This window comes from Aquarana catesbeiana, linkage group LG04, assembly GCF_042186555.1.
Source record: "Aquarana catesbeiana isolate 2022-GZ linkage group LG04, ASM4218655v1, whole genome shotgun sequence".
Classification (NCBI taxonomy): domain Eukaryota; kingdom Metazoa; phylum Chordata; class Amphibia; order Anura; family Ranidae; genus Aquarana; species Aquarana catesbeiana.
Window position 1 is genome coordinate 339,522,902 of NC_133327.1, and position 17,677 is coordinate 339,540,578.

Below are 17,677 nucleotides of genomic sequence, written 5' to 3' on the forward strand. Positions count from 1 at the left end.
ACCCGTCTGGGGTCTCCTCCTGTGTTAGTCTCCTGCCGAAAGGGGAGAAATGTCACGGACCTGGCCGGGACGGAGGCTGTTGGAGAGGACTGTATGCAAGCCTGTTGCCCACCGATTATGGGCCCTAGCATTTGGGGGAATGGTGCTCTCTGTGAGCTGTATGCCTGGGGACCCTGGGGTTGATGTTACTATGGATTCAGCTCCATGTCCCCCCAAAACACACAGACTCTGGAACCCTTTATATGCCATATTAGAATGGTGACTGATTTATACCATTGGGACTCGTACTGTTAAATGCTAATGTCATCAATTCTGCTATAATGTGTTTAGTGTGGCTCTAAGAGTCTTTTCACCCATTGTTGTTTATGTTAATTGAGAGAGCTGATCACATTAGCCACCAGCACTGGCTAATAGACGAATGGTCTGGGCTGAGGAGGGGGGAGATTGTTGTTTGTATTGTTAATTGTATTAATGTGTGAAGCCCGGTGCCCACAAGACTGTCATCTGGTCTGGGTACATTTTGTAGTAAATTAGGTCATGTTAATTAGGTTAGCTTTGAGTCATCCCTGATATAAAAAGGTCTGTGAGATCTCAAAATAAAAGCAGTTCTGATGTACTCCAAGACTGGTGTTGTCTAGTTCTTGGGGTTTCTATAGCCAGATCCATTGGACTCGTGTTCCAGAACTTAGGAAGCGGTATACAGACGGAAGCACTCAAGCAGAGTGTGGGGCGTTCCGTGACAGCTACCTTAAGACAAGTGCTGTTCTTCTTATGATCCTATTAATACCACAGGCAGGCAACTTGAAGTATTTACAGTTAGTGTACTGTGTACCCTGCACAGTTGCACCTACAGCTACCTGAAGACAAGTGATGGTGTTCTTCCTCTGAACCTGTTAATACCACAGGCAGGCAGGTTGAAGTATTTACAGTTAGTGTACTATCTACCCTGAACAGTTGCACCTATAGCTACCTGAAGACAAGTGCTGTTTGTCACGGAACGCCCCACACTCCGCTTGAGTGCTTCCGTCATATACCGCTTCCTAAGTTCTGGAACACGAGTCCAATGGATCTGGCTATAGGAACCCCAAGAACTAGACAACACCAGTCTTCTTATGATCCTATTAATACTACAGGCAGGCAGCTTGAAGTATTTACAGTTAGTGTACTGTGTACCCCTGCACAGTTGCACCTATAGCTACCTTAAGACAAGTGCTGTTGTTCTTCTTCTGATCCTATTAATACCACAGGCAGGCAGCTTGAAGTATTTACAGTTAGTGTACTGTGTACCCCTGCATATTTGCAGCTATAGCTACCTTAAGACAAGTGCTGGTGTATTTCTTCTGATCCTATTAATACCACAGAAAGGCAGTTTAAAGTATTTACAGTTAGTGTACTGTGTACCCCTGCACAGTTGAACCTACAGCTACCTGAAGACAAGTGCTGTTGTTCTTTTTCTGATCCTATTAATACCACAGGTAGGCAGCTTGAAGTGTTTACAGTTAGTGTACTGTGTACCCTGCACAATTACACCTATAGCTACCTGAAGACAAGTGCTATTGTTCTTCTTCTGATCCTATTAATACCACAGGCAGGCAGCTTGAAGTATTTACAGTTAGTGTACTGTGTAGCATGCACAGTTGCACCTTTAACTACCTGAAGACAAGTGCTGGTGTTCTTCTTCTGATCAAATTAATACCACAGGCAGGCAGGTTGAAGTATTTACAGTTAGTGTACTATCTACCCTGCACAGTTGCACCTATAGCTACCTGAAGACAATTGCTGTTCTTCTTATGATCCTATTAATACCACAGGCAGGCAGCTTGAAGTATTTACAGTTAGTGTACTGTGTACCCCTGCACAGTTGCACCTATAGCTACCTGAAGACAAGTGCTGTTGTTCTTCTTCTGATCCTATTAATAACACAGGCAGGCAGCTTAAAGTATTTAAAGTTAGTGTACTGTGTACCCCTGCACAGTTGCACCTAAAGCTACCTGAAGACAAGTGCTGCTGTTCTTCTTCTGATCCTATTAATACCACAGGCAGGCAGCTTGAAGTATTTACAGTTAGTGTACTGTGTACCCTGCACAGTTGCACCTATAGCTACTTGAAGACAAGTGATGGTGTTTTTCCTCTGATCCTATTAATACCACAGGCAGGCAGCTTGAAGTATTTACGGTTAGTGTAATGTGTACCCTGCACAGATGCACCTATAGCTACCTGAAGACAAGTGCTGGTGTTCTTCTTCTGATCCTAATAATACCAAAGGCAGGCAGCTTAAAGTATTTACAGTTAGTGTATTGTGTACTCCTGCACAGTTGCAACTATAGCTACCCGAAGACAAGGGATGGTGTGCTTCTTCTGATCCTATTAATACCACAGGCAGGCAGCTTGAAATATTTACAGTTAGTGTACTGTGTACCCTGCACAGTTGCAGCTATAGCTACCTGAAGACAAGTGCTGTTCTTCTTCTGATCCTATTAATACCACAGACAGGCAGCTTAAAGTATTTACAGATAGTGTACTGTGTACCCCTGCACAGTTGCACCTATAGCTACCTGAAGACAAGTGCTGGTGTTCTTCTTCTGATCCTATTATTACCACAGGCAGGTTGAAGTATTTACAGTTAGTGTACTGTGTGCCCTGCACATTTGCACCAATAGCTACCTGAAAACAATTGCTGTTGTTCTTTTTCTGATCCTATTAATACCACAGGTAGGCAGCTTGAAGTATTTACAGTTAGTGTACTGTGTACCCCTGCACAGTTGCACCTATAGCTACCTGAAGACAAGTGCTGTTCTTCTTATGATCCTATTAATACTACAGGCAGGCAGCTTGAAGTATTTACAGTTAGTGTACTGTGTACCCCTGCACAGTTGCACCTATAGCTACCTTAAGACAAGTGCTGTTGTTCTTCTTCTGATCCTATTAATACCACAGGCAGGCAGCTTGAAGTATTTACAGTTAGTGTACTGTGTACCCCCGCATATTTGCAGCTATAGCTACCTTAAGACAAGTGCTGGTGTATTTCTTCTGATCCTATTAATACCACAGACAGGCAGTTTAAAGTATTTACAGTTAGTGTACTGTGTACCCCTGCACAGTTGAACCTACAGCTACCTGAAGGCAAGTGCTGTTGTTCTTTTTCTGATCCTATTAATACCACAGGTAGGCAGCTTGAAGTGTTTACAGTTAGTGTACTGTGTACCCTGCACAATTACACCTATAGCTACCTGAAGACAAGTGCTATTGTTCTTCTTCTGATCCTATTAATACCACAGGCAGGCAGCTTGAAGTATTTACAGTTAGTGTACTGTGTAGCATGCACAGTTGCACCTATAACTACCTGAAGACAAGTGCTGGTGTTCTTCTTCTGATCAAATTAATACCACAGGCAGGCAGGTTGAAGTATTTACAGTTAGTGTACTATCTACCCTGCACAGTTGCACCTATAGCTACCTGAAGACAAGTGCTGTTCTTCTTATGATCCTATTAATACCACAGGCAGGCAGCTTGAAGTATTTACAGTTAGTGTACTGTGTACCCCTGCACAGTTGCACCTATAGCTACCTGAAGACAAGTGCTGTTGTTCTTCTTCTGATCCTATTAATAACACAGGCAGGCAGCTTAAAGTATTTACAGTTAGTGTACTGTGTACCCCTGCACAGTTGCACCTAAAGCTACCTGAAGACAAGTGCTTTTGTTCTTCTTCTGATCTATTAATACCACAGGCAGGCAGCTTAAAATATTTACAGTTAGAGTACTGTGTACCCCTGCACAGTTGCACCTATAGCTACTTGAAGACAAGTGATGGCGTTCTTCCTCTGATCCTATTAATACCACAGGCAGGCAGCTTGAAGTATTTACGGTTAGCGTACTTTGTACCCTGCACAGTTGCACCTTTAGCTACCTGAAGACAAGTGCTGGTGTTCTTCTTCTGATCCTTTTAATACCACAGGCAGGCAGGTTGAAGTATTTACAGTTAGTGTACTATCTACCCTGCACAGTTGCACCTATAGCTACCTGAAGACAAGTGCTGTTCTTCTTATGATCCTATTAATACCACAGGCAGGCAGCTTGAAGTATTTACAGTTAGTGTACTGTGTACCCCTACACAGTTGCACCTATAGCTACCTGAAGACAAGTGCTGTTGTTCTTCTTCTGATCCTATTAATACCACAAGCAGGCAGCTTGAAGTATTTACAGTTAGTGTACTGTGTACACCTGCACATTTGCAGCTATAGCTACCTGAAGACAAGTGCTGGTGTTCTTCCTCTGATCCTATTAATACCACAGGCAGGAAGCTTGAAGTATTTACAGTTAGTTTGCTGTGTACCCTGCACAGTTGCACCTATAGCTACCTGAAGACAAGTGATGGTGTTCTTCTTCTGATCCTATTAATACCACAGGCAGGCAGCTTGAAGTGTTTACAGTTAGTGTACTGTGTACCCTGCACATTTGCACCTATAGCTACCTGAAGACAAGTGCTGTTGTTCTTTTTCTGTTCCTATTAATACCACAGGCAGGCAGCTTGAAGTATTTACAGTTAGTGTACTGTGTACCCCTGCACAGTTGCACCTATAGCTACTTGAAGACAAGTGATGGTGTTCTTCCTCTGATCCTATTAATTGTTTGTTTAATACATTTTTATTAAAGAAAAATATAACATTGATACAATTATAACTCAAAATAGAGAACATTTCCATTTTTACAATAACACAAAGAAAGAAAAACAATACTCACATACCGTACCAGATAGAATAATTCCGTAATTGTCTCTAGGAAAATACATAAAATCAATGTACTATCCGACTAGGCAAAGGATATAAACTATGTGAGCACCATGAATCAAACATAATTGAGTAAAAACATAATGCTTTGGTTTATTGAAAATAAACACTTAAAAGAGAGTATTGGGTAAGGAATGTAGAGAGAAAGAGAATAGAAAAAATAAAAAATAAAAAGGAATATAAGAGAAAAAAGTGAGGGGAGAAAGGTGAAAAGGGAGGAGAAGGGAGGTATAAGGCTGCCGGCATGCAGGGCCATGTATTGAAAAGAGTGTTGCATTAGTGAAGTTAAAGCCAATGCTAGGTGGCTAAGTCTGATTGATTAGTTTAAGGGGTTTCTGTAATGATATTTTTATATGAGGAAGTAGTCTGAAATTTTTTCCAAGAATCCCATATGAGAGAATGTTTCTGAGAGGTCTCTCTGATATTGTGGGTGATACTCTCCATGAGGTGTACGTTGTCAACCATTTGTAGCCAGTTTTTTATAGAAGGAATTACTGATTGACCCCATAAAGTGGGAATCAAGGCCTTGGCAGTATTTAGTAGATGAGGAATGATTGAGCGTTTGTACGACCTTATGGAAGTTTTTGTAACATGAAAAAGGATAGCCCACGGGTCGTTTGGTATGTGAGCATCAGCAATCTGAACAATCAAATCACGAATGACATCCCAATATGGACGGATAAGTGGACAAAACCACCATATGTGTGCATGGGTAGCTTTGTTCCCACAGTTCCTCCAGCACATAGGGGAACTGGCGGGGAACATTTGGTGCAGTCTAACTGGGGTGTAATGCCATCTAGTGAGCAATTTATAGTTGACCTCTGACATTTTTGAGGCTAGGGACGAGGTGTGGGCTAATTGTAGGACCCTATCCTTTTGATTGTCAGTCAGGGAAAGATCAAATTCAGCTTCCCATTTAGTCAAGTAATGTGGGAATCCGGGGTTTTGAAGAGTGATAAGGGCTTTATAAAATAACGAAATGCTATGTAGAGGGGGATCTTTTGGAAAAAATATAACTTCTATAGCGTTTACATCACTAACGCCCCTAAGTGGAGTAGCAAGAGAGCTTAGGAAGTGTTGTATCTGGTGGTATCTCCATTTATCTAGAAACGTGGTAGGTTTAGGGGCGAGGATCATAGGTAATGGTTTTAATACATTGCCATTGAGAATATGGTGGAGCAAAAGAGGCTCTTCCGGCCTCCATGACTTAAAACCTGGATCCAGAAGACCTGGCAAAAAGTATGTATGATTGAGGAGAGGTAATAGGGGGGAGTCATAAGCCCAAGAAAGTTTTTTATGTAAGGCGTCCCATACATCTAAAGAGGATGTGGTGAGAGCCGAGGTAGTACGAGCAAGGTTCCTGTGGGATCTGGGTATCCAGGGAGCCATTGAAAGATCCGTGCCACTTAAGGAGTACTCAATTTGTACCCATAACTTCGAGTTAAGAGCATATTTCCACTCAGCTAGTCTGGCCAATACAGTCACTTGGTAATATGCTTTGAAATTGGGAAGTGCCAGACCACCTGAGCATTTGGAACGAAACAATGACTCCCTGGATATTCTAGGGTGTCTGTCCTTCCAGATGAAACGGGAAACCATGGATAGTAAAATAGTAAAAAACCCCACTGGAACACTCAATGGCAGCATTTGAAAGAGAAAGAGAATGCGAGGTAAAATGTTAATTTTAATTATATTTACTTTCCCTAACCAGGTGTGAGACAAGTTGGACATGGGAATATAATTATATCTAAAAAGGGAGTGGAGATTAGAAGTAAGATAAATGCCTAAGTATTTCATACATTTTGGTTCCCATTTAAATGGAAAGAGGGGTTTAAGAGAGAGAGCCTTAGATTTAGGGATGTTAATGTTTAAAATTTCGGATTTAGATAGGTTTATTTTGAAGTTTGAAATTGAATGAAACGAGGAAAATGCAGACATCAAATTGGGGATCGAAATACGTGGTTGTTGAATGAAAAATAGAACATCATCTGCATAAGCTGCGTATTTATGGGATTTGTTGCCTATTTGTATGCCTTTGATATTAGCATTGTTCCTAATTGTAGCTAAGAAGGGTTCTAAGGTAATTGCAAAAAGGAAAGGGGAGAGGGGACATCCTTGCCTGGTTCCATTATGTAGAACAAAGGGGTCACTTAGCGTCCCATTGATTCTAATTTGTGCTGAGGGATCAGAATATAGGGATGAGATACGGTGGAACATTTTAGGTCCCAGGCCAAAGTGGCGTAAGGTCAATTTAAGGTACTCCCAGTCCACCCTATCAAAAGCTTTTTCTGCATCAGTAGAAAGTCGTTTTTGACGTTATACAGGTCCGAATAATAATCTCTGAAGGCTTTAGCGATGTCTGAAGTTGCATAAGCTAATGAACCTGACGGGAGTTTGATTTTGGGAATAAACGATTGCGATTGCTTAGTCTTTAATGATCTAACTAACAATCTGCTGGGTTTATTCCCCCATTCGTAAAATCTCTGTGACAGGCGTTGGAACTTTCGCTTGGTATCTAAATTAAGGAGGGATTTCAATTCTTCTCGTTTAAGTGTGAGGGATTGAAGGTGTGCAATATGTAAAGAAAGTTTATGTTGATTGTCAAGAGCCGCTAACTGTTGTAAGACCTGGTCAATTTGTTGACCATGCTCCCTTTTCTTCCGAGCACCAAGCTCAATGAGTCGGCCTCTGATAGTAGCCTTGTGAGCTTCCCATACAATAGAGGGGGAGGTATCAGAAGGTTTGTTTTCCTTGAAATACTGCGATAAGTGAGAAGCCAACATGGAAACGTCCACTTCATCAGTGAGAAGGGAGTCATTCAGCTTCCAATTGGTGGTGCGTCGGGGTAGGGAAGGCATGGTCAGTGTCATCGACACAGGTGCATGGTCTGAAATAGATGCAGTGCCTATGTTAGTAGAGTGTAAGAGGGGGAGATGAAAGTGATCTATGAATATATTGTCTATTCTAGATTATGACTGATGTGTTGAGGAGTAATGTGAAAAATCCTTCTCCTTGGAGTGAAGAAGGCGCCATACGTCCATTAATTGAAGATCAAGATGCCGTTTTTTCACAAATTTCAATCGTTTAAAAGAGATATTAGAACGATTTTGTGACGTATCCATAGTGGGGTCTAATGGCATGTTTATATCCCCTGCTAGGATAGTAAGTCCTTTAGCGAAATGTGACAATTTAGTCAGTATTTGGGAGAGAAAAGTTGGTTGATTATGGTTCAGGCAATAGATATTCGCAAGAGTGCATTGAGTATTTCCAATAAATCCCCTAAGAAAAAGAAAGCGACCATGATCATCTGCAAGCATTTCAGATAACCTAAAGGACATGTTTCTGCAAAGACCAATAGCTACCCCCTTAGCTTTATTGGTGTCTGATAGGCAATAATACCACTGTGGAAAGTTAGGTGACGTTAGTTTAACGGGTGTCGTGTGAGTTAGATGGGTTTCCTGAAGAAAGGCAATGGAACATGTAGCTTGTTTCAGTTCCCGATATACTTGGTGTCGTTTAGCAGCAACATTAAGACCCCTAACATTATAGGATATTATCTTTACCTTAGCCATTTAGAAATAAGATGTAAACTTTCAAACAAGCTTGCCAGGCATGCCAGCAAGGAGGAGAAAGTGGAGAAAAAGAAGGAAGAAAAAGTAAGTAAAGAGAGAGATGAGGAGGGATGGAAAAGGATAAACATATACAGAAGATATACATGTAAATCAAAGAACTTGTGGGAAATGAATGAATGTCACGCAGAAATCTGCAGTGGTCCCGTTGGGGAAAGAGAGAGCGAAAGGCCATCCCAATCCCTGAGCAGGGGTGGAATAGGACAACTTCAGGGCCGTTCGCACTCGCCTACCCCAGAAGGAGATGGGGGCGGGGTTACGCTGTAGGAGGGAGGTAGTGAGGGGAGTGTGCCCCGACAGCACACGGCCTGTAAAAAATTAACAAATAACTTGCAACTAGCAAGAAAACAATAAGTTCCAGTTAGATATATGAAAAACCCATACAAATAGAACCAGAATCAGTATAAACAGTGTACATACTACAAGGTAACATAAATGTAGACTAACCTAAAGCCTGAACCTAAAAAAAAAAACCCGGAAAAGGGAAGATCAAACACTGATCAGATTAATGACGAGTCCGCTTTAGACATAGGTGGGCAAGTAAAAGTAGGAAAAACATAGCGGCCAAAATCGGACTCTATAAAAAGCAAAAAAAAAAAAAAAAAAACACCTCGTAGGAGAGAGACTGCCTACATTAATGATAAAGGCGTGGGTGAAAAAATAAATGGTTCAACCATGTTTTTGTGCAGAACCCAGGAGAGAAGTGCGCCTCTTCTTTAAGGGGTTTTTTTTCCAAAGAGCGTCCATAGAGCAGGAGAATTTAGGGATAGGGTCCTGCCAGCCTGGAAGTTCCATGGGCGAGAGATGTAAATCCTGCAGAAAAGTTGGGAGTTCTTCAGAAAAGCTCAGCGTATGGGAGCGGCCATTTTTTGTGGCAATCAGGCAGGCAGGGAAGCCCCAACTGTATGTGATCCCGTCAGAGCGTAGTTGGTCAAGGAGCGGTTTTAGGGCTCTACGACGATCTAAAGTATCCTTGGAAAGATCTGGATAGATGGTGATAGTAGCCCCGTCAAAGTCAATGTTAGGCAGTCCCCGCATCTTCACCATGATGGCATTTTTATCTTCAAAGTAATGCAGGCGACATATAACATCCCTGGGCAGATCTGAGTTAGCATTACGGGGTCGTAGGGCACGATGCACACGGTCGAGGCATAGCGGTGCAGTGACAGGGTTACCCAGAATAGTATTAAAAATGCCCCTTATAGAAGGTTCAAGATCAGTATCTCCAGTGGCTTCCGGCAGACCTCTAACATGTATATTATTTCTGCGGTTACGGTTCTCGACGTCTTCAAGCTTATACAAAGATGCACGGTGGGCAAACGCCAGCTGGGTAACAGTGTCCTGCAATTCTTTAATAGCTAATGCTTGCGTGTCTTGTCGCTGCTCCGTTTCCTCTACTCTGACCAAGATATGTGACATATCAGATCTAACTACAGTTATTTCTTTTTTAATGGATTTCTCCAAACTGTGAAACATGCCTGCAAGTTCTTTTTTGAGACCGCTCATGAGTGTAGACATTTCAGAGCCCGCGGGGGATCCAGGATCGTCCATAAGATCCGAGCAGTAGGAGGATGCCGGAGAGCTCTCTCTCACCGATGCGGCGTGGGATGATGGAGAAGCGCTTGTTCTCGAGGTTCTGGTTTGGTTGCCACATGCGTTGGCTAAGTATTGCTGAATAGAACCAGTAGAGGCTGGAATGGGTAGTGATCTCTTGTTTGGATGTTTAACTGGGGCAGGCCGGAGTTTAGGTGTTTTTGCGGGCATAGCTGGAACTATATGGCCGATGACTGGCAAGAGCACCTCCCCTCACATCTGAGCAATATCACACATTCATCAAGGTGCTATCAGCATACAGAGGGATTCTCATTGGGAGCACAAAGATGGCCTCTGGTCTCCCGATGCAGGCCAGAACCACGGACCTTCCTAGCGGCAGTGGTCGGCCAGGAGCTGCAGTATTATGTGGGACTTAAAAGAATCAATTAAGATCTACAGTCAAAGTCACATAAAATATGTAGCCCAGCTCTTTGAGGGGGGAATCTTGCTGCAGGAAACAGTAAGGGAACTTCAATGAGGTTCAGTGAGGCAGAAAATCTAAAAGGGTGTATTTGGAGCACCAATATGGACGCCGGCCTCCAGAAGTAGGCCGAAGCCGCGGACTTTCCTGGCGGCTCTACCCGGCTGGGTGGGTGCCGCCTCTAAAAGAGAGTCTAGTATCCGTGCGGTGCGTAGGTGGAGGGGGAATGCTGTTACTCACTGTGTCCCAGATATTGGAGAGGGCCGATCAACTCCGGATTGGTGTCCGGAGCCTGGATACTACAGGCCGGAGGCTCCGATCTAGCCCCAGGCCGCAAGATGGCGACCGGCCGCAGGGAAGAAAGGCTGAGGGCTCGGGCTCACAAGCAATCCACCGCCGCTGGTCCCTGTCAATCTCCGGCAGGACGGGGGGCCGCCAGCCCAGGGCAGATGTCAGCGCTCGGGTCACAGGGAAGCCAGGCCGGAGGCTCCGTACAGGCAATAGGCCCCAAAATGGCGACCGGGACCCCGGAGCGGCACGATCCGTAGGCCCAGATTAGGATCTTCAGCTGGAGCCAGGAAAGACCCCTCCCGGAGTAAAGCGGGGGGTCCAGAAGGCTGTAAAGGGGTGATAGAGGCACAGAGAGGTGGATTAGTATCCAGATGGCAACGGATTCCTTGTGCTTTTGAGGAGCTCAGCAAGCTCAAGTCCTCCTCAGTGCTCGTCCCTGAAGTATTTATGGTTAGTATACTGTGTACCCTGCACAGTTGCACCTATAGCTACCCGAAGACAAGTGCTGGTGTTCTTCTTCTGATCCTATTAATACCACAGGTAGGCAGCTTGAAGTATTTACAGTTAGTGTACTGTGTACCCCTGCACAGTTGCACCTATAGCTACCCGAAGACAAGTGCTGGTGTTCTTCTTCTGATCCTATAAATACCACAGGTAGGCAGCTTGAAGTATTTACAGTTAGTGTACTGTGTACCCCTGCACAGTTGCACCTATAGCTACCTGAAGACAAGTGCTGGTGTTCTTCTTCTGATCCTATTAATACCACAGATAGGCGCTTGAAGTGTTTACAGTTAGTGTACTGTGTACCCCTGCACAGTTGCACCTATAGCTACTTGAAGACAAGTGATGGTGTTCTTCCTCTGATCCTATTAATACCACAGGCAGGCACCTTGAAGTATTTACGGTTAGTGTACAGTGTACCCTGTACAGATGCACCTATAGCTACCTGAAGACAAGTGCTGGTGTTCTTCTTCTGATCCTATTAATACCACAGGCAGGCAGCTTGAAGTATTTACGGTTAGCTTACTGTGTACCATAAACAGTTGCACCTATAGCTACCTGAAGACAAGTGCTGGTGTTCTTCTTCTGATCCTATTAATACCACAGGTAGGCAGCTTGAAGTATTTACAGTTAGTGTACTGTGTACCCCTGCACAGTTGCACCCATTGCTACCTGAAGACAAGTGTTGGTGTTCTTCTTCTGATCCTATTAATACCACAGGTAGGCAGCTTGAAGTATTTACAGTTAGTGTACTGTGTACCCCTGCACAGTTGCACCTATAGCTACCGGAAGACAAGTGCTGGTGTTCTTCTTCTGATCCTATTAATACCACAGATAGGCAGCTTGAAGTGTTTACAGTTAGTGTACTGTGTACCCCTGCACAGTTGCACCTATAGCTACTTGAAGACAAGTGATGGTGTTCTTCCTCTGATCCTATTAATACCACAGGCAGGCAGCTTGAAGTATTTACGGTTAGTGTACAGTGTACCCTGTACAGTTGCACCTGCAGCTACCTGAAGACAAGTGCTGGTGTTCTTCTTCTGATCCTATTAATACCACAGGCAGGCAGGTTGAAGTATTTACAGTTAGTGTACTGTGTACCCCTGCACAGTTGCACCTATAACTACGTGAAGACAAGTGCTGGTGTTCTTCTTCTGATCCTATTAATACCACAGGTAGGCAGCTTGAAGTATTTACAGTTAGTGTACTGTGTACCTCTGAACAGTTGAACCTATAGCTGTCTGAAGACAAGTGCTGGTGTTCTTCTTCTGATGTTATTAATACCACAGGCAGGCAACTTGAAGTATTTACAGTTAGTGTACTGTGTACCCCTGCACAGTTGCACCTATAGCTACTTGAAGACAAGTGCTGGTGTTCTTCTTCTGATCATATTAATACCACAGGCAGGCAGCTTGAAGTATTTACAGTTAGTGAACTGTGTACCCTGCACAGTTGCACCTGTAACTACCTGAAGACAACTGCTGGTGTTCTTCTTCTGATCCTGTTAATACCACAGGCAGGCAGGTTAAAGTATTTACAGTTAGTGTACTGTGTACCCCTGCACAGTTGCACCTATAGCTACCTGAAGACAAGTGATGGTGTTCTTCTTCTGATCCTATTAATACCACAGGCAGGCAGCTTGAAGTATTTATGGTTACTGTACTGTGTACCCTGCACAGTTGCACCTATAGCTACCTGAAGACAAGTGCTATTGTTCTTCTTCTCATCCTATTAATACCACAGGTAGGCAGCTTGAAGTATTTACAGTTAGTGTACTGTGTACCCCTGCACAGTTGCACCTATAACTAACTGAAGACAAGTGCTGGTGCTCTTCTGATCCTATTAATACCACAGGCAGGCAGCTTAAAGTATTTACAGTTAGTGTACTGTGTACCCCTGCACAGTTGCACCTATAGCTACCTGAAGACAAGTGCTGGTGTTCTTCTTCTGATCCTATTAATACCACAGGTAGGCAGCTTGAAGTATTTACAGTTAGTGTACTGTGTACCCCTGCACAGTTGCACCTATAGCTACATGAAGACAAGTGCTGGTGTTATTCTTCTGTTTCTATTAATACCACAGGCAGGCAACTTGAAGTATTTACAGTTAGTGTACTGTGTACCCTGCACATTTGCACCTATAGCTACATGAAGACAAGTGCTGTTGTTCTTTTTCTGATCCTATTAATACCACAGGTAGGTAGCTTTAAGTATTTACAGTTAGTGTATTGTGTACCCCTGAACAGTTGAACCTATAGCTTCCTGAAGACAAGTGCTGGTGTTCTTCTTCTGATCCTATTAATACCACAGGCAGGCAGCTTAAAGTATTTACAGTTAGTGTACTGTGTACCCCTGCACAGTTGCACCGATAGCTACCTGAAGACAAGTGCTGGTGTTCTTCTTTTGATCCTATTAATACCACAGGCAGGCAGCTTGAAGTGTTTACAGTTAGTGTACTGTGTACCTTGCACATTTGCAACTATAGCTACCCGAAGACAAGTGCTGTTGTTCTTTTTCTGTTCCTATTAATACCACAGGCAGGCAGCTTGAAGTATTTACAGTTAGTGTACTGTGTACCCTTGTACAATTGCACCTATAGCTATATGAAGACAAGTGCTGGTGTTCTTCCTCTGATACTGTTAATACCACAGGCAGGCAGCTTGAAGTATTTACGGTTAGTTTACAGTGTACCCTGCACAGTTGCACCTATAGCTACCTGAAGATAAGTGCTGGTGTTCTTCTTCTGATCCTATTAATACCAGAGGCAGGCAGGTTGAAGTATTTACAGTTAGTGTATTGTGTACCCTGCACATTTGCACCTATAGCTACCTGAAGACAAGTGCTCTTGTTCTTCTTCTGATCCTATTAATACCACAGGTAGGCAGCTTGAAGTGTTTAGAGTTAGTGTACTGTGTACCCTGCACAGTTGCATCTATAGATACCTGAAGATAAGTGCTGTTGTTCTTCTTCTGATCATATTAATACCACAGGCAGGCAGCTTAAAGTATTTACAGTTAGTGTACTGTGTACCCCTGCACAGTTGCACCTATAGCTACTTGAAGACAAGTGATGGTGTTCTTCCTCTGATCCTATTAATACCACAGTCAGGCAGCTTGAAGTATTTATGGTTAGTGTACTGTGTACCCTGCACAGTTGCACCTATAGCTACCTGAAGACAAGTGCTGGTGTTCTTCTTCTGATCCTATTAATACCACAGGCAGGCAGCTTGAAGTATTTACAGTTAGTGTACTGTGTACCCCTGCACAGTTGCACCCATTGCTACCTGAAGACAAGTGTTGGTGTTCTTCTTCTGATCCTATTAATACCACAGGTAGGCAGCTTGAAGTATTTACAGTTAGTGTACTGTGTACCCCTGCACAGTTGCACCTATAGCTACCGGAAGACAAGTGCTGGTGTTCTTCTTCTGATCCTATTAATACCACAGATAGGCAGCTTGAAGTGTTTACAGTTAGTGTACTGTGTACCCCTGCACAGTTGCACCTATAGCTACTTGAAGACAAGTGATGGTGTTCTTCCTCTGATCCTATTAATACCACAGGCAGGCAGCTTGAAGTATTTATGGTTAGTGTATAGTGTACCCTGTACAGTTGCACCTGCAGCTACCTGAAGACAAGTGCTGGTGTTCTTCTTCTGATCCTATTAATACCACAGGCAGGCAGGTTGAAGTATTTACAGTTAGTGTACTGTGTACCCCTGCACAGTTGCACCTATAACTACGTGAAGACAAGTGCTGGTGTTCTTCTTCTGATCCTATTAATACCACAGGCAGGCAGCTTGAAGTATTTACGGTTAGCATACTGTGTACCATAAACAGTTGCACCTATAGCTACCTGAAGACAAGTGCTGGTGTTCTTCTTCTGATCCTATTAATACCACAGGTAGGCAGCTTGAAGTATTTACAGTTAGTGCACTGTGTACCTCTGAACAGTTGAACCTATAGCTGCCTGAAGACAAGTGCTGTGGTTCTTCTTCTGATGTTATTAATACCACAGGCAGGAAGCTTGAAGTATTTACAGTTAGTGTACTGTGTACCCCTGCACAGTTGCACCTATAGCTACTTGAAGACAAGTGCTGGTGTTCTTCTTCTGATCCTATTAATACCACAGATAGGCAGCTTGAAGTGTTTACAGTTAGTGTAATGTGTTCCCCTGAACAGTTTCACCTATAGCTACTTGAAGACAAGTGATGGTGTTCTTCCTCTGATACTGTTAATACTACAGGCAGGCAGCTTGAAGTATTTACGGTTAGTGTACAGTGTACCCTGCACAGTTGCACCTATAGCTACCTGAAGACAAGTGCTGGTGTTCTTCTTCTGATCCTATTAATACCACAGGCAGGCAGGTTGAAGTATTTACAGTTAGTGTACTGTGTACCCTGCACAGTTGCATCTATAGCTACCTGAAGATAAGTGCTGTTGTTCTTCTTCTGATCATATTAATACCACAGGCAGGCAGCTTAAAGTATTTACAGTTAGTGTACTGTGTACCCCTGCACAGTTGCACCTATAGCTACTTGAAGACAAGTGATGGTGTTCTTCCTCTGATCCTATTAATACCACAGTCAGGCAGCTTGAAGTATTTACAGTTAGTGTACTGTGTACCCCTGCACAGTTGCACCTATAGCTACCGGAAGACAAGTGCTGGTGTTCTTCCTCTGATCCTATTAATACCACAGATAGGCAGCTTGACGTGTTTACAGTTAGTGTACTGTATACCCCTGCACAGTTGCACCTATAGCTACTTGAAGACAAGTGATGGTTTTCTTCCTCTGATCCTATTAATACCACAGGCAGGCAGCTTGACGTATTTACGGTTAGTGTACAGTGTACCCTGTACAGTTGCACCTGCAGCTACCTGAAGACAAGTGCTGGTGTTCTTCTTCTGATCCTATTAATACCACAGGCAGGCAGGTTGAAGTATTTACAGTTAGTGTACTGTGTACCCCTGCACAGTTGCACCTATAACTACGTGAAGACAAGTGCTGGTGTTCTTCTTCTGATCCTATTAATACCACAGGCAGGCAGCTTGAAGTATTTACGGTTAGCTTACTGTGTACCATAAACAGTTGCACCTATAGCTACCTGAAGACAAGTGCTGGTGTTCTTCTTCTGATCCTATTAATACCACAGGTAGGCAGCTTGAAGTATTTACAGTTAGTGTACTGTGTACCTCTGAACAGTTGAACCTATAGCTGTCTGAAGACAAGTGCTGGTGTTCTTCTTCTGATGTTATTAATACCACAGGCAGGCAACTTGAAGTATTTACAGTTAGTGTACTGTGTACCCCTGCACAGTTGCACCTATAGCTACTTGAAGACAAGTGCTGGTGTTCTTCTTCTGATCATATTAATACCACAGGCAGGCAGCTTGAAGTATTTACAGTTAGTGAACTGTGTACCCTGCACAGTTGCACCTGTAACTACCTGAAGACAACTGCTGGTGTTCTTCTTCTGATCCTGTTAATACCACAGGCAGGCAGGTTAAAGTATTTACAGTTAGTGTACTGTGTACCCCTGCACAGTTGCACCTATAGCTACCTGAAGACAAGTGATGGTGTTCTTCTTCTGATCCTATTAATACCACAGGCAGGCAGCTTGAAGTATTTATGGTTACTGTACTGTGTACCCTGCACAGTTGCACCTATAGCTACCTGAAGACAAGTGCTATTGTTCTTCTTCTCATCCTATTAATACCACAGGTAGGCAGCTTGAAGTATTTACAGTTAGTGTACTGTGTACCCCTGCACAGTTGCACCTATAACTAACTGAAGACAAGTGCTGGTGTTCTTCTGATCCTATTAATACCACAGGCAGGCAGCTTAAAGTATTTACAGTTAGTGTACTGTGTACCCCTGCACAGTTGCACCTATAGCTACCTGAAGACAAGTGCTGGTGTTCTTCTTCTGATCCTATTAATACCACAGGTAGGCAGCTTGAAGTATTTACAGTTAGTGTACTGTGTACCCCTGCACAGTTGCACCTATAGCTACATGAAGACAAGTGCTGGTGTTATTCTTCTGTTTCTATTAATACCACAGGCAGGCAACTTGAAGTATTTACAGTTAGTGTACTGTGTACCCTACACATTTGCACCTATAGCTACCTGAAGACAAGTGCTGTTGTTCTTCTTCTGATCCTATTAATACCACAGGCAGGCAGCTTGAAGTGTTTACAGTTAGTGCACTGTGTACCCTGCACAATTGCACCTATAACTACCTGAAGACAAGTGCTGGTGAACTTCTTCTGATCCTATTAATTCCACAGGCAGGCAGGTTGAAGTATTTACAGTTAGGGTACTGTGTACCCCTGCACAGTTGCACCTATAGCTACCTAAAGACAAGTACTGGTGTTCTTCTTCTGATCCTATTAATACCACAGGCAGGGAGCTTGAAGTATTTACAATTAATGTACTGTGTACCCTGCACAGTTGCACCTATA